Source organism: Physeter macrocephalus, chromosome 16 (assembly GCF_002837175.3).
Source record: "Physeter macrocephalus isolate SW-GA chromosome 16, ASM283717v5, whole genome shotgun sequence".
Lineage (NCBI taxonomy): Eukaryota > Metazoa > Chordata > Mammalia > Artiodactyla > Physeteridae > Physeter > Physeter macrocephalus.
Genome location: NC_041229.1, coordinates 21377834 through 21400010, shown reverse-complemented (window position 1 = coordinate 21400010; position 22177 = coordinate 21377834). Strand labels below are relative to the sequence as shown.

Here is a 22177-nt window from a genome sequence, read left to right as displayed (position 1 = left end):
AATTTAATGTTACCCCCACCAGATTAGCGTTATCTCTAACTGTCATTAGATTAAAAAATTTCAGCCCAGTGAAAACTGAGTCCAAATTTCTACTCTACAGATTGCTGATATTCAGTTCAGAAGTTTGCACAATTCTGAAACAAATATATCAGAGGGCCATTGTTAAACCAGTAGTTCCACTTAAAAGTTATCCTATTTATCCAGTGTTTGTGGGAGGTTAAAAAAAAAAGTTGATACTGATTCCTTTGTCTTCTTTTCCTGTTTTCATCTTATTTTCTTCTTCATAAAAAGCAGACAATTACTAAGTCCAAGAGGAATGAGTCCACTTCAGTATCCAGGTGCACAAACATAACCATAAGCTCATTTTTATGTAATAAATAAAAAACATGTTTATCCAAAACACTGGGGGAAAAACGCAGTGGGGGAAAAACAACAGCAGGAGGACAAGGAATTCACGTCCAGAAGTTAATTGAAAAAGGTCCTTTAAAACCAATGAGTTAATGTGAAAGTTTAGTAAAATTTTACTTCTTACTGTAATACTGATATTGAAATATTGTCTGGGTGTAAGTTTTCAGTTTAAGAAAAATTCAGTGACACTCTCACCATCAACACATCCAAATTATACTTTTAAAAAACTGACATAGCTGAAACAATAATTCAGCATTTATTTTTATGTAAAGAATATTTTATATTTCTACATTGCACTGATGAGTTTTTGTTTTGTCATGCATTTCTGATTATGTTTTCAGAGCAGAGTAAATATTTCAAAATTTAGTTTACATTTATTTAGAATGGTATATAATTTAAAATATAAGTTTTACTTCACACCAATAGAAATTTATATTAAAAGTACTCTGATACATCTTATCAACATAATCTGTTAGTGAGGCTAAGGTAGAGACAGGAACTCTTCTACATCAGTGGTGAAAATGGAAATGGCACAACTTTACAAAGGGAAAAATGTGTCAATATCTAGCAAAATTATATAGAGTAATCCCACTTCTGATAAGTACAAGTTTATTACTGGAGTATCAATTACAGCAAAGAGTAAAAACAAAGTAATCATACATTTATCAGTAAGGGACTGGCTGAATAAACCATGGCATATGTAAGCAATGGATTACCAGGAAACTGTAGAAAGGGAAGAAAAATATCTCTATATACTAGTATGAAGCGACCACACAGATATAGTGTTATATAAAAAAAGTGGGGTGGAAAGTATATATTATTGTTTAAGAGGATATATACATATATATTCATATCTGCTTATATAAAAATTTGAATGTTTTAAAAGTTACCAATGGTAAAGGGAAGAAAATAACCAAGGTTGAGGAGACAGAAACAGAAAGTAAGCGTCTTTCAATATATCTTGTTTTAAAAGAGATTCAACTTGTATTACGTAAATAATTACATAACTGTACAAATTTTATTAAAAAATTTTACAAAACTATAAACTATAAAATTATAAAGTATAAACTATAAAACGTTTATAAAACTGTATAGTTTTTAAATACTATAAAACTATAAAAGGAAAATCAAAACAAATTAGGCAAAATAATCACATAGAGAAAAACTATTCCAAGTGACTTTAAAAAACAGTAATATTACTGTACATCACTACTGGGATATGCCATAGAGATAAAGATAATTGCTTAAAAAAATCCAACTATTTCCAGTAATCATATTGAGGGTAGTAGTGTTGATGTTATTCTGAAACAGTTGTGTATATATTGTAAGATAATGTAATTATATGATATTCCATTTCATATTCTCAGAGTCACTGAAAGTGGTATTCTCAGCATGAAAGGAAACATAGATATCAACATAGACTAGGTTAAGTAAAACACCTGTAGTCCTGAATCTGAGTTGGAAATAAATTTATATTCAGTTATGACATATTTTGTCTCTAAAGAAGGTATATTCTCTTTATGATATCCACTAGAAAAGACCTAGAAATGATGACCAACCTACTAGCAGTGAATGCCCTTAGTGCTTAGATTATAGTCTTGGAGAAATACCTGGTTCCAGTTCTGAGGAAGGAAGTACTTAAGTCGAACGAAGAACATCTTGTCATAACTAAAAATTATACATTTAAGTCACCCATATATCAAATAATAAATCAAAAAGGAAATTAGAAAGTGTTTTCAAGCGAAAAGAAAAACACTACATACCAGAATTCGTGGGTTGCCACTAAAGTAGCACTTGAGAGATTTATGCTATTCAATGCCTATATTAGAAAAAGAAGAAAGACCTTAACACAACTACTTAAGAAACTTGAGAAAAACAAGAGCAAATTAAATCCAAAATAAGCAGAAGAAAGGTAATAGTCAAGACCAAAGTAGGTATCATTGAAACAGAAAACAGAAAAGCAATAGGAGAAATTAATGAAACCAAAAGCTGGTTCTTTGAGAATACTGATAAAAATTGTTAAACCTTTGCTACACTGACCAAAAATAAAACAGAAAAGACACTAATATTCCTATTATATAGTGCACTAGTATTAGAATTACTAGTATAAGAAATTCAAGAGGAAATATCACTACAGACTCTACAAGAATATAAGGGGAATACTATGAAAAATAATATGGCTATACATCTGACAACTTAGTTGAAATGGAAAAAATCCTTGAACTACATAATCTACCACAGTTTACTAAAAAGAAATAAATAAATGAATAGTCCTATTAAAGAAACTGAATATGTAGTTAAAGCCTTCCCATAAAACAAACAAACGAAACAAAACAAAACTCCAGGCCCAGACAGCTTCAGAGGTGAATTCTACCAAAACTTAAGAAAGAAAGAATACTAATCCTACACAAACTCTTCCAGAAAACTGAAGGGGAGAAACTTCCCAACTCATTCATAGAGACTAGCATTACCCTGATACCTGAGCCACATAAAGACATTACAAGTAAAGAAAACTACAGACCAGTAGTTTTAGGATATTATATTATGCAAAGGTTATTACATCACGACAAAGTGGGGTTTATCCTAAGAATGCAGAGTTGCTTTAACATTTTAAAATCATTCAATACAATTCACATATTAACAAACTAAAAACAAAAAAAAAATCATATGATCATTGCAATAGATGGTGAAAAGGCATTTGACAAAATTCAATACTCATTCACAATAAAAAGTCAGCAATCTAGGAACAGAAGATAATTTCCTCTTTCCTCTTATTATCAGGAATAAGACAAAGATGTCCACCATCACTACTTCTCTTCAACATTGTACTGCAGGTTTTGGCCAGAGAAATCATGCAAGAAAAGGAAATAAAAGGCATCTAGATTGGAAGGAAGAAGTACAACTATCTTGTTCATTGACAACATGATAGTCTATGTAGAAAGTTCAACAGAATCAACAAAAACCTACTAAAACTAATAAATGAGTTTAGCAAGGCTGCAGAATAGACAATGTACAATCTACAAAAATCAGTTGTATTTCTACACACAGGCAACAAACACTCAAAAAAAGAAATAAAAAATACTGTTTACAAATAGCATTAAAATATGAAATATTAGGGGCAAATATGACAAAATATGTAAAATACTAGTACACTGAAAACTATAAAACTGCTGATAGATATTACAGAAAGTATAAATAAATGTAGAAATATATCTGGTTCATGTATTCGAAGACTCAATATTGTTAAGATATCAATTCCATTCTAATTGATCTCTATAGACCCAGTACAATACCATTTAAAATCCTAATAGATAAGTTGCAGAAATCATACAGAGTATGTTTTCTAATTATGACAGAATTAAATTAGGATCAATAACAGAAAGACATCAGGAAAGTCCTGAAATATTTGGAAATTAAACAACACGAAACAATAACCATGGGTATAAGAAGAAATCATAGGGAAATTAGAAAAACATTTTGAACTAAATGAGAATGAAAACACAACATATCTAAATTTGTGGAATGAAGCTAAACCAGTGCTTAGAAAAAATTTCTCATTTTAGAAAAGACGAAAGATTTAAAATCAATAATCCGAGCTTCCATTTTAAGAAGTTAGGAAAAGAACAAATAAAATAGAAAATAAGTGAAAGGAAGAAAATAACAAAGATAAGCGCAGAAGTCATCAAAACAGAGATTTCTGTTCCCAATCAGCCTAGAATAATTTAAACAAACAAAAAAAAAAAAGAGAGAGAAGAGAAGGGAAGAGAAAAGATAAAGAAAAAAGGAATCAACCATTTCAGACGCTGGACAACAGGAACACAGAACAGTGATTCCCTAAGAGAAGAGAAACAAATGAGGTGAGCCCTGAGATTGTCCCAGATTGCTGCCTAGAGAGAGATTCCACTCCACAGTTCAGAGAAGAAGAAGCCAAATACAGCCCAGCTTGAGGAGATGGAGTTGAGAATTCGAAGAGGCCAGAGTGGCTAGAATTCAGAGTACCAATGAGGAAAGAGCTGTCCACAGACAGAGCTTAGAGATCTGCAAAGGGTTTCATCTGAGAACTGATCAGTGTGTATGTGTGAGGAAATGACCCGGGGCTGGGGAAATAATCACCAGGAAAAGGCAGGTAGAACAATACCCTGAATTCAGAGGGGTGCAAACAGTTCATGTTTCCAACAGCCAAAATAGAGAAACCTCATTACGTTAATAACCTTATGTTAATAAGGGGCATTGAGTGAAAAATGATATGATTATTTATGTAGAAAATCCTAATCAATCTACCAAAAAATACTACTAGAACTAATAGTGAATTTAATAAGGTTGCTAGATACAATCTCTCTCATATATGTATATATATATGATATTTTTTATATATTAGCAATGACAATTGGAAGTTGAAATTTAAAAACTGTACCACTTACAATACCATCAAACAATATAAAATACCTAGGGATAAATTGACAAAATATGGGCAAGATACTGAAAACTGTAAAATATTGTTGAGGGAAATAAAAGCAGATGAAATAAATGAACAGATACCATGTTCACGGATGGGGAGAGTCAGTATTGCTAAAACATCTATCTTACCCACACTGATGTCAATGAAATGCAGTCATCATTAAATTCCCAGCAGTGTTACTGAAGAAACTGTTAAGCTGATTTAAAAATTTATATGGAACCTTATAGGACATAATACTAAAACAATTTTGAAAAATAAGAAAAAAAGTTGAAGGATTTGCACAACCTGATTTAAAAACATATTTTAAAGCTACAATAAGACAGTGTGATACTATCATGAGAACAGAATAGAATCCAGAAGTAGGCACACATTTACAAAACCAAATGATTATTTGACACTGGTGCAAAGACTGTAAGTGAGGAAAGAATAATCTTTTCAAAACTGGTGCTGGAACAACTGGTTGGCCATATGCAATAAAAATGAACGTCAACCCTGATCTCATCTGACATACAAAAATTAACTCAAAATGGATCACAGCCCTAAATGTAAAATCTAAAACTATAAAAATTCTAAAATAATACATAGGAGGAAATCTTGACCTTGGATTTAAAAAGAAAATATCTTAATAGAACACAGAACGCACAAATGCATAAAAGGAAAAAAAATGATAATTTCATCAAAATTTAAAACTTTGCTCTTTGAAAGACAGTGTTATTATAATGAAAAGGCAAGCTACATACCAGGAGAAGATATTCACAAAACATATGCTCAAAAAGGAACTTATATCTAGAACTGCACTGCCAAGAGGATTTTCTGAGATTATGGAACTATTCTATATCTGCACTGTCCAACAGGTAACTATTATTCATATATGACTAAATGAGCACTTGAAATGTGGCTAGTGTGACTAGGGAACCGAATTTATAGTATTGAATATTTAATTTTAATTAATTTAAACGTAAATTCCCACTGGTTACTGACTAACATACTAAGAAGTACAGATCTGGAATTTATAAAGAATACATAAAACTCAACAATGAGGACAAACTACCCAATACAAAATGAACAAGAGATTTGAACGGACACTTTACCAAAGATAATATATGGATGCCAAATAAGCCCATGAAAAGACACTCATATTTATTAGTAACCAGAGAAATACAAATTAAAACTACAGAGATATGACACACATACAAAAACAGCTGAACATTTAAAAAATGACCACACTAAATGTTGGTGAAAATGTGGAGCAATGACAACTTTCATAACCTAGTGGAAATATAAAATGGTAAAATCACTTTGGAAAACAATTCAGCAGTCTCTTAATATGCCTACCATACAATCAAGCTCTTCTACTTCTTGATACTTACCAAGAAATAAAAAACTATGAAATACAAGTACATGTAAATATTTGTACATGAATGTATAAAGCAGCTTTATTTTTCATCACAAGACTGGAAAAAACCCTACCAGCAGGTAAAAGGACTATATAAATTGTGGTATACCCACATACCACAATATTAGTACAATACTAGTCAGCAATAAAAATGGAACATAGTATTTATATACAATTCTCAGAAATTCCAACTAACCTAATAGCGACATCCAGTATTGATAGATCACTGATTGCCTGAGGACAGGTTGGTAGGGTAGCAGGAAAGAATGAATTACAAAGGCACACAAGGAAACTATTATTTTTTTTTTTTTTTTTTTTGCGGTATGCAGGCCTCTCACTGTTGTGGCCTCTCCCATTGCGGAGCACAGGCTGCGGATGTGCAGGCTCAGCAGCCATGGCTCACGGGCCTAGCTGCTCTGCGGCATGTGGGATCTTCCCGGACCGGGGCACGAACCCGTGTCCCCTGAATCGGCAGGCAGACTCTCAACCACTGTGCCACCAGGGAAGCCCTACGAGGAAACTTTTGAAGGGTATGGAACTGTTCGTTATCTTGATTGTAGTGATGGTTTAAGGGGTGAACTGCACACTTTAAATTTGGGTACCTTACTGTACATAATTTTACTCCAATAAATCTTTAAAAACAAAAACAAAAGCAAAAAAAAATCAGTGAAATAGAAAGTGAACATACAACAGAGAAAAGCAATAAAACCAAAAGCTGATTTTTTGAAAAGATAATAAAATTGATGTGCTTCTACCTAGATTAATCTAAGAAAAAAAGAATCTAGAAATTACAAATACCAAGAATTAAAGAAAGAATATCATAACAGTACTTACAGACATTAAAAACATAAAAGAATATTACGTATAACTTTGTTGTGATTAAGGTGACAACTAGGATGAAACGGGCACATTCCTTGAAAGAAACAAATCATCAAAACTGACTCAAAAAGGAATAAAATACCCAAATAGTTCTACATCTATTTAAAAAATTAAAATCATAATTTAAAACCTAAAAAGAAAACTCAAATGCTAGGTAACTTTACTAGTAAATTCTACTCTAAGCATTCTAGAAAGAAATAATGACATTCCTTTACATGCCCTTTCAAAGAAGGAGGTAACACTTCTCAACTCATTCTATGAGGTCACCATCACCTTGATGCCCAAACTAGACAGGAAAACTGCAGACCCTATCCCTCATGCATATGGACTGAAAATATTTTATAAACCCATAACCCCTTTCTAACTACAAGAAAATATCAGACAAACCCAAACTGAAGAACATTCTACAAAATACCTCAAAATTGTCTACCAATACTCCTCAAAATTGTCAAGGTCATCAAAATCAAGAAAAGTCTGAGAAACTGTCACATTCTAGAGGAGGCTAAGGAGCCTAATGACTAAATCTAATATGGTATCTGGGATGAAATCCTAGAATAGAAAATGGACATTAATTAAAAACTAAGTAAATCTGATTATGTATGGCCTTTAGTTAATAACAATGTATTAATAATGACTCATTATTTGTGACAAATGCACTGTAGTATTGTAAGATGTTAAGAATAGGGTATACCGATTAGGATATGCTGAAATGCTGTAATGTTTTTATAACTTTTCTGTAAATCTAAAGATATTCTAAAATTAAAAGTTCATTTTAAAAAATCAATGTAGTCCACCTTATTAAGACTAAAAGAAGAAAATCATAATATATGATCATTTCAAAGTCGCAGGAAAAGCATTTGACAAAATTCAACACTCATTTATGATAAAACACTCAAAAACTGGGAATTAAAGGGACCTTCCTCCATTTAATAAAGGACATCTACAAAAAGACCCTGTAGCTAGCTAATATCAAAGTTAATGATGAAAGACTTAGTATTCTCCTAACTAAGAAGAGGAACAAAAGAGTAAGTCTGCTCTCACCACTTCTGTGCAACAATATACCAGAGGTTTTAGCCCATACATTAGGGAAAGAAAAGGAAATTTTTAAAAAAAATCAAACAGATTGGAATGGAAGAAGTAAAAATGTCTTTATTCACATAGGAAATGAGTGTGTATGCAAAATATCCTGAGAAATTAAAGCTAATAGAATCTTTTTAAAAAGCTAATAGAACTAATAAGTAAATGTATAAAATCAAGGGATTAAAGGTCAATAAACAAAAACTCAACTGTATTTCTATATATTATCAATGACCAAATGGAACATGTAATAAATAGAGTTAAAATATCAATAAAAACATAAAAGACCTGTTAGAAAGCTCAGGAATCAAGATACTATAATACTGGTAAGGACAGACATATAGATTGATGGAACAAAATTAAGTCTAAGTAGACTTACACATATATGGCAAATTGATTTTTGACAAAGGTTCCAGAATGAAAACATATGTCCTTTTTCTCAATCCAACTGGCAAAAGAAACTCTCTTCAATAATTGGTATGGCAACAACTGGATATCCATTAGGAAAAATAATAAACCTCTACCCTTATATACTGTATACAAAAATTAAATCCAACTTGATCACAGACCTAAGAGAAAAGAACATAGGATACTATCTTTGAGACTTTCAAGTATTCAAATATTTCTTAGATAAGACACACAATGTATAAACCAAGAAAAAACTTGATAAAATTAGACTTCATCATAAAAAATTTCTTGCTCCTCAAAAAGCAAGGTTAAGAAAATGAAAAGACAGATTTAGAGGAAATATTTTCACCATATATATTTGACAAAACACTTAACCAGAATATATAAAGAACTCCTTCAACTCCCTAGGTTTATAAATAAAGAAATGAGCAAAAGATTTAAACAGATCAGTTCACAAAGAAAAATATATGAATAGGCAATAATTACATGAAATGATGCACGATATTATTAGTCTTCAGGAAAATGCAAATGTAAACCATAATGAGATACCAACAACACACCCACTAGAAAGACCAAAGATATTTTTAACTGTCATTTACTAAGTTTTGGAAAAGATGTGAGCAACTCAAACTCATACATTACTTACAGGTATGTAAAATGGTACAACCACTATAGAAAACAGTCTGGCAATTTAAAGTTAGACAAACACTATATGATTCAGTAATTCAACTCTTAGGTATTTACTCAACAGAGTGAAAACATATGCCCACATAAAGACCTACACACAAACATTCATGGAAGCTTTCTTCATAATAGCTCCGAACTGCAAACAACTCAACTGTCCATCAACATGAGTGAATAAGCTAACTGTGGTATATCCATACAATGGAATACTACTTGACAAGAAAATGGAACAAACTTCTAATAAATGTAACAATGATGAATCTCAAAAACACTTCACTTAGCTAAAGAATACAGACCCAAAAGAAATAAATAGGACTAAACAGAGATATTTCCACTTGATAAAAGGTACAATATACCAAAAAGATATAACTACCCTGAGCTTTACGGACCTTACAATACAGGTTCAAAATACATAAAGCACAAAACTAATAGAATAACAAGTAGAAATTTATAAGTTCACAACTGAAGTGGGAAACATTTCACCCCTCTTTTAGGAAGTGACAGAAGATGAGGACAAAATATTAGGAAGGCATTGATGATTTACATAACTGGTAACATACTTTTCAACATACATGTAAAACTCCTAAAAATCTATGTGTCAAATCATAAAGAAAATTTAAAAATCAAATACCATACAACCATATTCTCTGGTACAGGCCATAAACAAGTTAACATTAAAAATTAGAGTCCAAATGAAAACAAAAACAAGTAATACAAAATAAAATATATAGCATTTCAACTTCCTGCTTTACACTAGAAAATATCCAACATTAAGTAAAAAAAGAATAACATAATTTATAATTTTTACAAATTTATAAATTTGTAATTTATAGGAATTTTTAGCCTCTGTGAGTTGGATAAAAATCAATGTTTGCTAAATGGCAGAATAATTTCGGAATCATTCTATCATTTTCCTTTAAAGTGATAATCTCTGATCTGCCACACCAGACAGAACCTAATGGTTACAATGAGATTATAATACTTACAATGAAGTTTATAAACTTAGCTTCTAGAACTGTTCTTTATATATCTTATGAGATAGGAAATTCTCAAAATTGAATCGCTTTTATTGAGGCAGTCTAATATATTGGGTAAGGTCATGAATTTTAAAGTCAGAGAGAAGTAGATTTAAATTTAAACTCCATTACTTAATAGTTGTGAGATCTAAAGTGAATTATTTTAAACTTCTAAGATTAAATATCCTTATTTGTAAAATGAAAAAATTACCCCAAAATGTATGCATAAAATACTTAATTAAGAACCTGGTACCTGGTAAGCACTCAGTTTAAATTACACCTTTTATCAGTATTGTTAATACTAACACTGTCATACACCTCAAAATTTACCATGTTTGAAACCATCTATCCAGTATTCAAAAGGTAGAAACTTCATTCTTAACTCCTTTCACTTCCTTACATCCAAATCTTATTGATTCTCATTCCTAAATGTCTCTAAAAGTTTCCCCTTCACTGTATAAGTACTTCATTATCATTTACCTGAATTATTTTCAACTGTCTCTTAGTCTCTCTACCTGCCTTGCCCATCTCTCTCTTCCAATCAATTCTTTGATAGCGCTTTCTTTCAAAAACACAAGTTAAATCACATAACTGACTGATTTTCTAATAATATTTTCCTACTACCCAGAAATCTAAAGTCTTCATCCTGACAAAGATTGTTCCCAGTCTGATCCTTATTTACTGTCTGATCCTTATTTACTAGTCCCATCTCCACTCCTTTCTAGAAACTTTGAGCTCTAACTTAAGTTATCATTGCTAGAATATTATGTCACCCATTTCCTATGCTAAAGAACTCCTGGGCTTCCCTGGTGGCGCAGTGGTTGCGCGTCCGCCTGCCGATGCAGGGGAACCGGGTTCGCGCCTCCGTCTGGGAGGATCCCACATGCCGCGCAGCGGCTGGGCCCATGAGCCATGGCCGCTGAGCCTGCGCGTCCGGAGCCTGTGCTCCGCAACGGGAGAGGCCACAACAGAGGGAGGCCCGCATACCACAAAAAAAAAAAAAAAAAAAAAAAAAAAAAAGAACTCCTATTCATCCATTAAAACTCAGCATATAATGTATCACTTCTTTGAAGCCTTCTTTCATGCCTTAAGGCAGCTGCTTTGTTTTCCTCTTTCTACTTCAGTGTTTACATATATAAGACAAATATGGTAAGTACGGAATGTTTCTACCATATAAAGCATTATTTATGATCATGTTGATGATTCAGTCATAAAATATATAAAATTTGAAGTCAAATGACAGAAAAAGGTGTCAAGGTTGATATCTAGGAATGCAGACCAAAATTTTATTTGTACCTCTGCATTTTCCAAATTTTCTAAAATACACGTATATTAACTTTATAATTATTTAAAAATGTGTTTGTAGAAAATAAACAAAAAAGCAGCTATTCTAGAAAACCATAATTATCAAAAAAGTTAGGATTATTAAATGTCCTAAATTAATGTTAATTTATAGAGTATGCATCACAGAAACCTGCCACAGGACCATTTTGGATTCACCTTGCAGAAATTATTTTTTTCCAAAAACTGAAGGGTTAGACTCAATGGAAAAAAAAAAAGACCAAGCCAAAGTTATATAGATACAAAATGAATTAGACAACTGAAACTTGGTTGATCTTCCAGATGTTTCAGGCTCAAGTGCTTTGGGAGCCTTGGAAGCTACAAATTAATGCTACAATCTTGTATTTTGCTTTGCATATGCACACATAATATTAAGAATACTGAACTCTTACAATTCATTAATAAAGAGACAAATAACCCAATTAAAAATGTTCTAAGTTTTAAATGGAAAATTCCTACCCAAAAGATATGCAAATGGAAAATAAACACATGAAAGATGCTCAATGTCATAAGGGAAATGAAAATGAAAACCACAAGCGATACCTCTTCACACTCACCAAGATGGCTATAGGTAAAAAGATGGAAAATAACAAGGACTGGTAAGGATGTGGAGAAGTCAGAACCATCATATACTGCTGGTAGGAATGGTGCAGCTGCCTTGGAAAATATTTGGCTCCTCCAAAAGCTAAACATAGAGTTACCATATGATGCAACAATTCCACTCCTGAATATATGCAAGAGAAATGAAACATAAAAACTTGCACATGAATGTTCACAGCAGCATTATTCATAATGGCCAACAGGTGAGAATAACCCAAATGTCCATCGACTGATGACCAAATAAACAAAACTGTTGTATCTATCCATATAATGAAATATTAACAACAAAGAAAAGTAATGAAGTATTGATACAAACTACAACATAGATGAACCGTGAAAATATGATGCTAACTGAAAGAAGCCAGTTACAAAAGACCACATAGTGCATGACTGCATTTATATGAAATGTCCAGAAGAGGCAAAGCTATAGAGACAAAAAGGAAGTCAGTGGCTGCTTAAAGCTAGAGATAGGGAAAGAAGGGACATGGGAGAGAATGAAGAACGACAGCTAATGGCTATGGGGTTTCTTTCAGGAGGGATTAAAATGCTTTAAAAGTTGTGATGGATGCATAACTCTGTGAATATACTAAAAACCACTGAACTGTACACTTTTCATGGGTGAATTAAATGGTATGAACTGTATCTCAATAAAGCTGTTTAAAGAAAGAATGTTAACTGGCCCCTTTTCCAACAAATTACATGATCTGGGGAATAAGCGTTTTCATTTATAAATGGGAACAGTATCTGCTTCCATCTTTCCACTTCTAGCAGTAAGAATACATAAAAGATATATAGGAGAAGCGTTCTAGAAAGCTAGTTTCATGACTTGAAGACGACTGTATTGGTTATCACTTGCTACATAACAAATGACCCCAAAACATAGCCACTTAAAACAACAAATATTTATTATCCCACACAGTTTCTAGGGGTCAAGAACCAGAGAGTAGCTCAGCTGGGTGAGTCTGGCTCAGGTTTCTTACGAGGTTGCAGTCAAGCTAGGGCTACAATCTCGGAAGACTTGACTGGGGTTTGAAAATCTACTTGCAAGGTTATTCACGTGGCTGTTGGTTGGAGGCTTCAGTTCCTCCCATTATAGGCCTCTCTGTAGACGGTTACTTAGGACATTGCTTCCCCCAGAGAAAATGATTACAGAGATGTAGAAAGTGTGACAGCAATTGAGACAGAAGCTTGGTCTTTTATAACCTAATCTCAGAAGTGATAAATCATCATTTTTGCAATATCCTATTGGTTACAGAGATCAGATACAATTCAGATACAATGTGTGTGGGAGGACTGGACAAGTATGTGAATTCCAGGAGGTAGGAATCGTTGGGGCCATTATGGAGACTGGCTACCAAAATGACATTATGACAATAAACTGACCAAAGATCCCAAATAAGCAAATGCTTGACCTCTGCACTAAAAGAGGATAAGGAGGATACTCATTTCTTAGTAGTGTGACAGACACACACTTGGAGATGTTTTAAGAGTTGTGATAAAAGGGCTTGTAAGAAGCATTCATACCATTTTCCATTCTCCTGGTGACTGAGTTATGGTTAGCCTAAAGAAACACAAAATTGTACAGTTGGGGGCTGGTGGAGAAAGTATATAAAGGATTTAGTCAACTGCACCCTCCCCCTCCTCCCACCACTGACAGGTAAGGAAAGAGTCCTGGTTGAAGAAAGGCTAGGTGACTCCACCAGGGTCATTAGTGATAGAGCAGAAACTAGAATCCATTCCCTGTGTCTTCTCATTACCCCAGGAGCTATGCATCAGAGAATCAATGGCAGTGACTCATTATACAGCTGAGACGTTAAACATGTGAGCATTAAATCAACAAACATTAAACTGCTGGTCACTCCAGAACTGGCATTTCTTTGTGTAGCTTTTCGATGCTGGCTGTGTCAATTTCTCAGGCAGCAGTGGACTCTTATCCTTCTTTCTACTCCAACTGAGAGTTGACTTACTTAGCTAGGGGAAGAATCACTCATTCAGCTCAGCTAATATTTATAGAATATCTGTTCTATACCTAGCACTAAATATGCAGCTATAAGAGCAGAAAACATGGTCCCTTCACTCAAAATGCAGGTAGTCAAGTAGAAGAAAAACCTATACCTGGAACACTAAGAGAATTAGACATTATGTGACATGGCAGCACAAGGATTTATATATTTTTAATAATTTTATTTAACAAAAAACTTATATAATGCTTAAAATGTGCCAGATATATTACAATTTTAACTCCTTTAATCCCCTATGAGGTTATCCCCATTTTACAGATGAGAAAAGTGAGGCCTGAAGAGGTTATGAAACTTGCCAAAGTTCTCATGCTTGGTAATAAGGAGAGCCAGATTCAAACCCAGGAAGAATGGCTCCATAGTCCATAATTTCTTAACCATAATAGTATGAAGGTTCTCAATAATACTAACAATTATTCTTCTGCTTTTTTAAAGGTTTTGAAGGAAAGTTAATCATGAAATTCCAAAGCTCCTCTGAGAAATCTTTCAAGATGTACAGGGTAAGACAGCATTTAGACCAATATAGTAAGGATGTCTTAGGACAGCCTGCTAACCCCATGGAGAGGGGCGAGGAAAAGTGAATAAACATTCACTAATGAGACAGTGCTTTCCTGGTGCCAAAATGAAAGATAAAACTGAATCATAACTGCAATTAACAAATTAGGTTATAGTTGGAATAAAGAAATTAAACGGATGTACTGTTCTGCAAGTGCAGAAATAAATTAATTTGACCCTGTCAAAGTTCATTAGAATGTGGAGACACTTACATCTTCTAAAGATGTCCTCCCAGAATCATACGATAGGAAAATAGCATACTACACCAGGAACAGATGTATTTGATCATTTTTAAAGAATATGAAAAGTAGTTTGAAGAGAATAAAGTGATATGTGGGCCTGGGAAACCTTTTGCTTAACAAAGCAATGAATTCCATTTTGGTAAAAATTTGCCAACTTTGCCACTTTACAAAGCAATTGCCGCCATCTCTTTCCTTTACATCTGATTTTTACTTTGGAAAATGTTCCTTGCAAGGAAAGAAGGGACCCTGTACACTGCTGGTAATCTTCGTGTATTAAATTTCTACTTGGCGGTCTGCTCATCACATACCTTGAATCATCTACAGGTCCTAAAACCTCAGAACACATTGTCCAAAACTGTAGGAATAGGCTTACCGCCAACTGGCATGTAATGCAAGGCAGCACAATGAATAGTGTTTTTTTTTTTTGAATAGTGTTTTTTTCTTTAAAAAAAAACCTGAATACAGGTTTTTATCTAAGGTAATATAACAGTATAGTTTACTGTAATTTTGAAAAAGTCTTAAAGATTTTTAAATTCCTCTAAAATTTAAAATTTTATTTAAAAGTCTTATATCAAAAACTTGTATCTAGGTACAGAAGGTTTATAGAATTCCAAAGGAAAGTCTAGTAACTTCCCTTTTAAATTGACTTTTCCTTTAAATTCTATCAAACAGTTACCATAACTATCTTAGAGTCTCAGCATGAGGGTGGCCTTTGTGAGATCATTCAGTTCATTTCAATGACCATATCTGTCAAGTTTACACTTATCACAGGTAGAAGCAGGTTTTCATTCTCTTATGAAAGTAGATTTGACCACAATCCTCAGTAAACTACTCCAGAGTATAAATGTTCTCCTTGCATTTGAAAGTATGGCAAGTTATCAACCACTTTAGACTAATTAGATGTTAGATGCTAACATGACAGAGAAAAAGGAAATGGAATGATGAGGAATTTGCAGAACACAATGTGGGACATTCTGAGTAGGACGATGTTAGCATGTATATGAGTGAGTGAGTGAATGAGTGAGTGAGTGTGTGTGTGTGTGTGTGTGTGTGTGTGTGTGTGTGTGTGTAGAGTCATACATAACAGGAGTGAACTGACCGAAAGGAAGAAGTCAGTTAGCAAACAGCTGCTTTCCTAGTCTCAAATGGCTTCTGCTTTGGCTCTCTCACCCTAGTATCCTTACTCCAAACTAGCTAATTCTATATGTGTCTAATCTTGATTCATAGCTTTGGCACATATGACGCTCCTGGAGCCCCTTCATCTCAAGTGGCCAAGCAAAGCAGGTCAATCCTCCATGTCTCAAACCCTTATTTCCCAGAATCATCCTAGGTATACTTTGAACTTTTGCCTAGGGAGACCTCAAGAATTGTCAGGGTCTACCAGGAATAAATCCCAAATATTCTGAGCTAATCTTGCTTCAGGCCAGGCCTAGAAATATAATTATCTTGCTAAAATGAATTTAATACTAGAGTCTAGCTGGCTTCCAGATTGCACCTTTCATCTTTTAAAATTTTCCATCTATTGTGGTCCTCAAAGAGTCTCTTTACCAGGATAATATGAACTTCTATTTCTTTATTAATGCTTCCACTACTACTACTACTACTACTACTACTACTACTACTACTACTATTACCACTACAACAACAACATAGCCTTCAAATATAAAAGCACTGATTATGTGCTAGAGACTACATTAAAAGCTTTACATATATAATACCCATTTAGTCTTTCTTACAACCTTATGAGGTAGGGTTTATTATTATTCCTGGTTTAAAAACCTACCCAAGATCACATGACTGGTAAGGGGCAGTATTGGGATTCAAACCTGGCAGTTTGGCTCCAGAATCCATGCTCTTAGATATTATATCATATTCCTTTTGTTTATGTAATGCAAAGAATATTCCATCAAGATCAGAGACCTGGATTTCCATTCCTATCTCTAATGTTAATCAATTGTGTTGACCTAGGGCAAGTCTTTGACTCAATTTCTACTATATAAGGAGCCAGGCTCAATGATTCGTTTCTAGTCATACAATGCTGTGATAATAAAGTAGGTGCTTTTCATTAACAAATGGTACTGGATAATTCAGGAGGTTTAAAGCTTGAAAATGAAATATATCTAAGAGAAGGAAAGAGGCAACTAATAATACTAAGTCAATCTTTTAAACATCTTCACTTATTTTCTCATTTCATATTCTATGAAAGCATTAGATTCATATTTTACAGAGGAAGACCCTGAGACTCAGAGATTAGGTAATTTATCTGAGGTCACACAGAAAATCAGGATGGAGAGCCAGCATTTGAATGCAGCCAAAGCCCAAGCACTTCCTGCTGCACCACACTTCCTTGGCATTGCCTTTCTCTCCTCTCAGCAGCAATAAGCAGAGATTTAAAACATAATATATGTAAAGTACCTACTATAAAGTCTTTCAAGCAGCACACACACAATAAATTGATTTGGAGGTAAGGATGGAGATGGGTGAATACTAACTTGAAAGTGCTAACACTGTAACTTAAAACAAAAGTGGGTATATTTTTGTGTATTTTTCTACAAGGTGGGCTGAATACCACATCAAAACAAGTGAATTTCTGGAAGAAAAGTTTGTATGACTTGAATTTATCCCTAAGTAAATGATGAAGAAGTACCACAAGAATGCCACTATATGTGGCATTTACAGACCACATACATGAGTTCTTGTGGTATTCTGCTGCATGAAATAACTTCCTAACAATAACTCAGAATCATTTTGTTAAAAGTAATCTTCCTTTTTCCCTAGCCACAATTTCACAAATAATACCAATGAAAAAGGAAGGTCTTTTATGTATTGGCTACTCAAGGAGGGCAGGAGAGTCAGAAACTACTGTGTTAACTTATTAAATTCCTATTGTAGTTTGGAAATGGAGTCACTTGCTCATTCACCGATTCATCCAACAAATAATAATTGAACATCAGATATTATTTATAAGGCATTATTTTATTAACAAATGTCAGGGACATTAAAGGGAACATGACATAAACTGTAATGCCAGTGCAGTGGGATGAGTGCTGTGGTTCAAGATATACAAGGTTCTATAGGAGCACGAATGTTATTTACAAAGGCTTAGAGGAGTTCCTGAAGGAAGTGACATGTGAGACAATGCTAGACAGTATACTGTGTTTAGGAAACTGCAAGTAATTAAGAATGATTTAGAATTCAGAGTAAGTGTAGGAAGTATTGAATTTCAACAAATCATAATTATATAGCTATAGAACTAGAAGTAGAAGGGTTTAACAAATAATAACTTCAATACTCTCATTTTACTTTTAAGGAAACTAAGCCCTCTAATACAGGTGCCCAGAGTCTTACCAGGAGGATGGCTATTGCATGAGGTGAGGTCATCCTTAAACACAGAACTGAACACTATTGTGTCTGAGAGTAAAAACAGCTGAGTGCAGCCATGTTGGAAAACCACTAACCTTCTTAGCGTGAAAGACACGTGTCATCTGCTATACCAGCTAATATAATAATTACTTAGAGGAATCACCTCCAGCTGATCAATGGTGTCCAGATAACCCCCCCAAAAGTTAAAATCTCTAAGTTGCCCCTTCCTTATGAACTCGATGGGTTGAACAACGAATTTTGGAGATAAAACTGTGTTTAACACATAAACACATTTAAGTCACTGCTTAACCTATTTCCTCCTCTTTTAAACCTAGCTCTTGTTAATTAAATTCAATAAAAATTGAGATGCAACAGCTGTTAAATGAAAGGATTCCATTAAATCCTCTGTGGATGTTTGCTAAACTTTGGACAAAAGCTTTATCACCTACAAGTCATTAATTACTAAATAACACCTTAACTAGGGGATAACAGTAGAAATAACGTTCTACTGCAAAGCCAAAATCAAATATAGGTTTAACTCAAGAAATATGAAATGCTATGATGGCTTAATTTAACTCAAGAAATATGCAATGCTAATAAATAAAACACTCAATTTCTTTGCTGTCTGTCCACACACTGTGTACAGATCTTTTATAGGTTAGCTCCCATGATATTACATGCAAAGAGATAGTAAAGATTCTTTTCAGGTACTTGAATTTTGTTGCATAAAGTTCTACTTCAAATAGGTGTGCTCAGCTCAGACTTCAGAAATTTTCCTTGTTTCCTGGGTATAAATTATGGAAAAGCAAAATTCAAATTATGAAAATTTGAGTTATTTTTAACAACTTTGAAAAAAGAAGTGATTTACTTTATAAAACAATTCACTACAAAGTTTCTTTAAAATAGCAAGTTCATTAACTGATTGATGTAACTTTTCAGGAGTGTACATTATATAAAGATGGTCAAAATTCAAAGACCTTCTTGAATGGTTGTTGTAATAGGATTTGATCTCTAATTTTTTTTAAAAAACTGCAAGACTTGAAAATGCAAAGAACTAATTTATCTATATTAAAATGAGAATTTAAACATTACAGAAAGCAAATAAAAATTCTAATCACAGGGTTTCCCTGGTGGCGCAGTGGTTGAGAGTCAGCCTGCCGATGCAGAGGACACGAGTTCGTGCCCAGTCCGGGAAGATCCCACATGCCACAGAGCGGCTGGGCCCGTGAGCCATGGCCGCTGAGCCTGCGCGTCCGGAGTCTGTGCTCCACAACGGGAGAGGCCACAACAACAACAACAACAACAAAATTCTAATCACACTTGCATAGACAAGGTTTACAAGGACATACAAATGATTAACCATGGTTACCCCTGGGGATGGAGAGGGGACTTTGCTTTTGGTTTTATAATGTCCACACTGTTTTATAAGAAATACACATTATAATTCTGTACTTCCTTAAAATTTTGGTTCAGTATTCCCTTTTTAAAAGCATTCTTTTATGAAAGGATTCTTTTGTAGCCTGTCATAGTGGTTCTCTACCAAGAGTGTATCAGAATCAACTATGAAGAGTTTCTGAAAAATATGTAGATGCCTGGGTCCCTCTGCAGAATACTGACTTTAAAAGATTCAGAAACCACCAGACTAGATGATCTTTAAGGTTCATTCCAATCCTGAGATTACACTACTTACAAAGATTTTGTACACATTCAACACCCAATAGCTATTTTTTTTTTGGTACACACATTAACCACCCAATACTACATAGCATAAAAGCATTATTTCTAAAAGATAGGTGAAAGTCCTGTTCCCCTGCCCTATGCACTCACACTACTGACCTGGAGAAACTCACAGGAAATAAACTGAAGATTAAAACATATCCATCTTCAACTTAAATATACTTTTTTCCTTTTTTATTTTGCCAAAAACCCATCATATTTCCCTATTTCTGAGGCAGGAATTTGGGAAACTGACTCTAATGTAAGCACCAATTATTGCAGAGGTGATGGGGAGGCAGGAGTGGGGAAGGACATGGTTGTATATTATCATATTGGTTCTCTAACTCAACCCCAGTAAGTCAGGTAAGTGTTAGCTTTTTCCCTAACCTGGCACTTAATCTCTATCAGTCATTCTCAATCCTAGATCCAATGTCCCTTTGTTATATAAAGGACAAATGCATATACATTTATTCCAATTCCTCCTTTTCTATCCTGAAACAAAATTCACAGATATTTAACAGAATTTCAAAAGTGTCAATAAAATACCCTGATAGTAATATAAAGGGAAATGAAAGTATAAATTATGTATTTCAATATGTATATGCTCATTCATGACTATATTAAAAGACAATGAAGTAGTCAGATGCTTATACCTACTTATAATGAATATATTTAGATTTAAGATAAGTAAGATGATAAGAAACTACTCCATGCAACAAGTACGAGAAAATGAAGTAAAGCCAAGTGATTTTCTGAAATGATTCCAAACAATACGAAGTGCAATTATCTCTTGGTATGCAAGGTAGCTACATTTCTGGAAACTCTAGTGTTTATTAAATCTACATAAAAGGATATAAAATACTTTGTATATAAAACATAGTTATAGGGCTTCCCTGGTGGAGCAGTGGTTGAGAGTCTGCCTGCCGATGCAGGAGACACGGGTTCGTGCCCCAGTCCGGGAAGATCCCACATGCCGCGGAGTGGTTGGGCCCGTGAGCCATGGCTGCTGAGCCTGCGCGTCCGGAGCCTGTGCTCCGCAACGGGAGAGGCCACAACAGTGAGAGGCCCAAGTACAGCAAAAAAAAAAAAAAACAAATAAAACCCCATAGTTACAGGCATAGATAATTATATAAAGTTTTTTCCCCCTCTTCACAAGTATTCCATACATGGGACATTCAAAAACTATGCAGGAGCCACAAAACTGTTGTGTAGGATGTCCTGTGCATTATGTGATGTCTAGTATCTCTGGAGACTGCCCCCTAAATCATTTTGCTTCACAAAATTCCAAAATGTCCCCTGGAGGTTAGTACCACTCTGTTGAGAACCAATGGACTATATGAACTTTCAGTACCTACATGCATACTGTTGTAAATCCTCACCCTGGGTTAGCGGGTAAGTGGGCCACTATTTGACCCCCGATTTGGGGCTAAAGCTTCTCTGATATAAATAAGGGCTACTTTTAATTAAAAAGCTTAACACATGTTCATCCCAGGAACTTCCAATAAAAAATTTTACCTAAAACTGTTTACCTGTTTTAAAAAAAGTGAATAATAAAGCTATTTTTACATATACATTAGAATTAAAGACAATTCTGCCTCCTCTGTCGACCTCCCCTAAAAAATAATTTCTCCTGAGTTTTCTAGGTAATCAAGGTCAAACTATGAAGATATAACCATTCTTTTCTTATCCACATGAATGCAAAGATATACTAATGTAAAAACAATCTAAAAGTCATTTATATATGGCACTGAAGTATATTACTGTATTACTCATTTGGCAGAAGAATATCTTCCTAATTAAATTTTGATTAGGCATCTATTAAAAGTAATTTACATTTTCTGATCAACCCAGTGACTAAAGCGTGTGTCATTTGTGGGCAGCTGGGGGAGCTGCCTGAGTCTGAGAACTTGCTGAGTACTAAGAGGGGAGGGACTTAAGTATTTTGAAAGTTTCACTCTTTGGGGTTTGGCTATATAATTTATTTTGGACACTGAAAAAAAATTCCATGTTTTCAC

General features: G+C 33.9%; 1 protein-coding gene across 3 annotated transcripts in view; it reads right to left on the bottom strand.

Annotated features, from left to right (window-relative positions):
* Positions 1 to 22177, bottom strand: part of ARHGAP20 (Rho GTPase activating protein 20) — a 142111-nt gene that overhangs the window by 102343 nt on the left and 17591 nt on the right. The gene's annotated exons all lie outside the window — the stretch shown is intronic.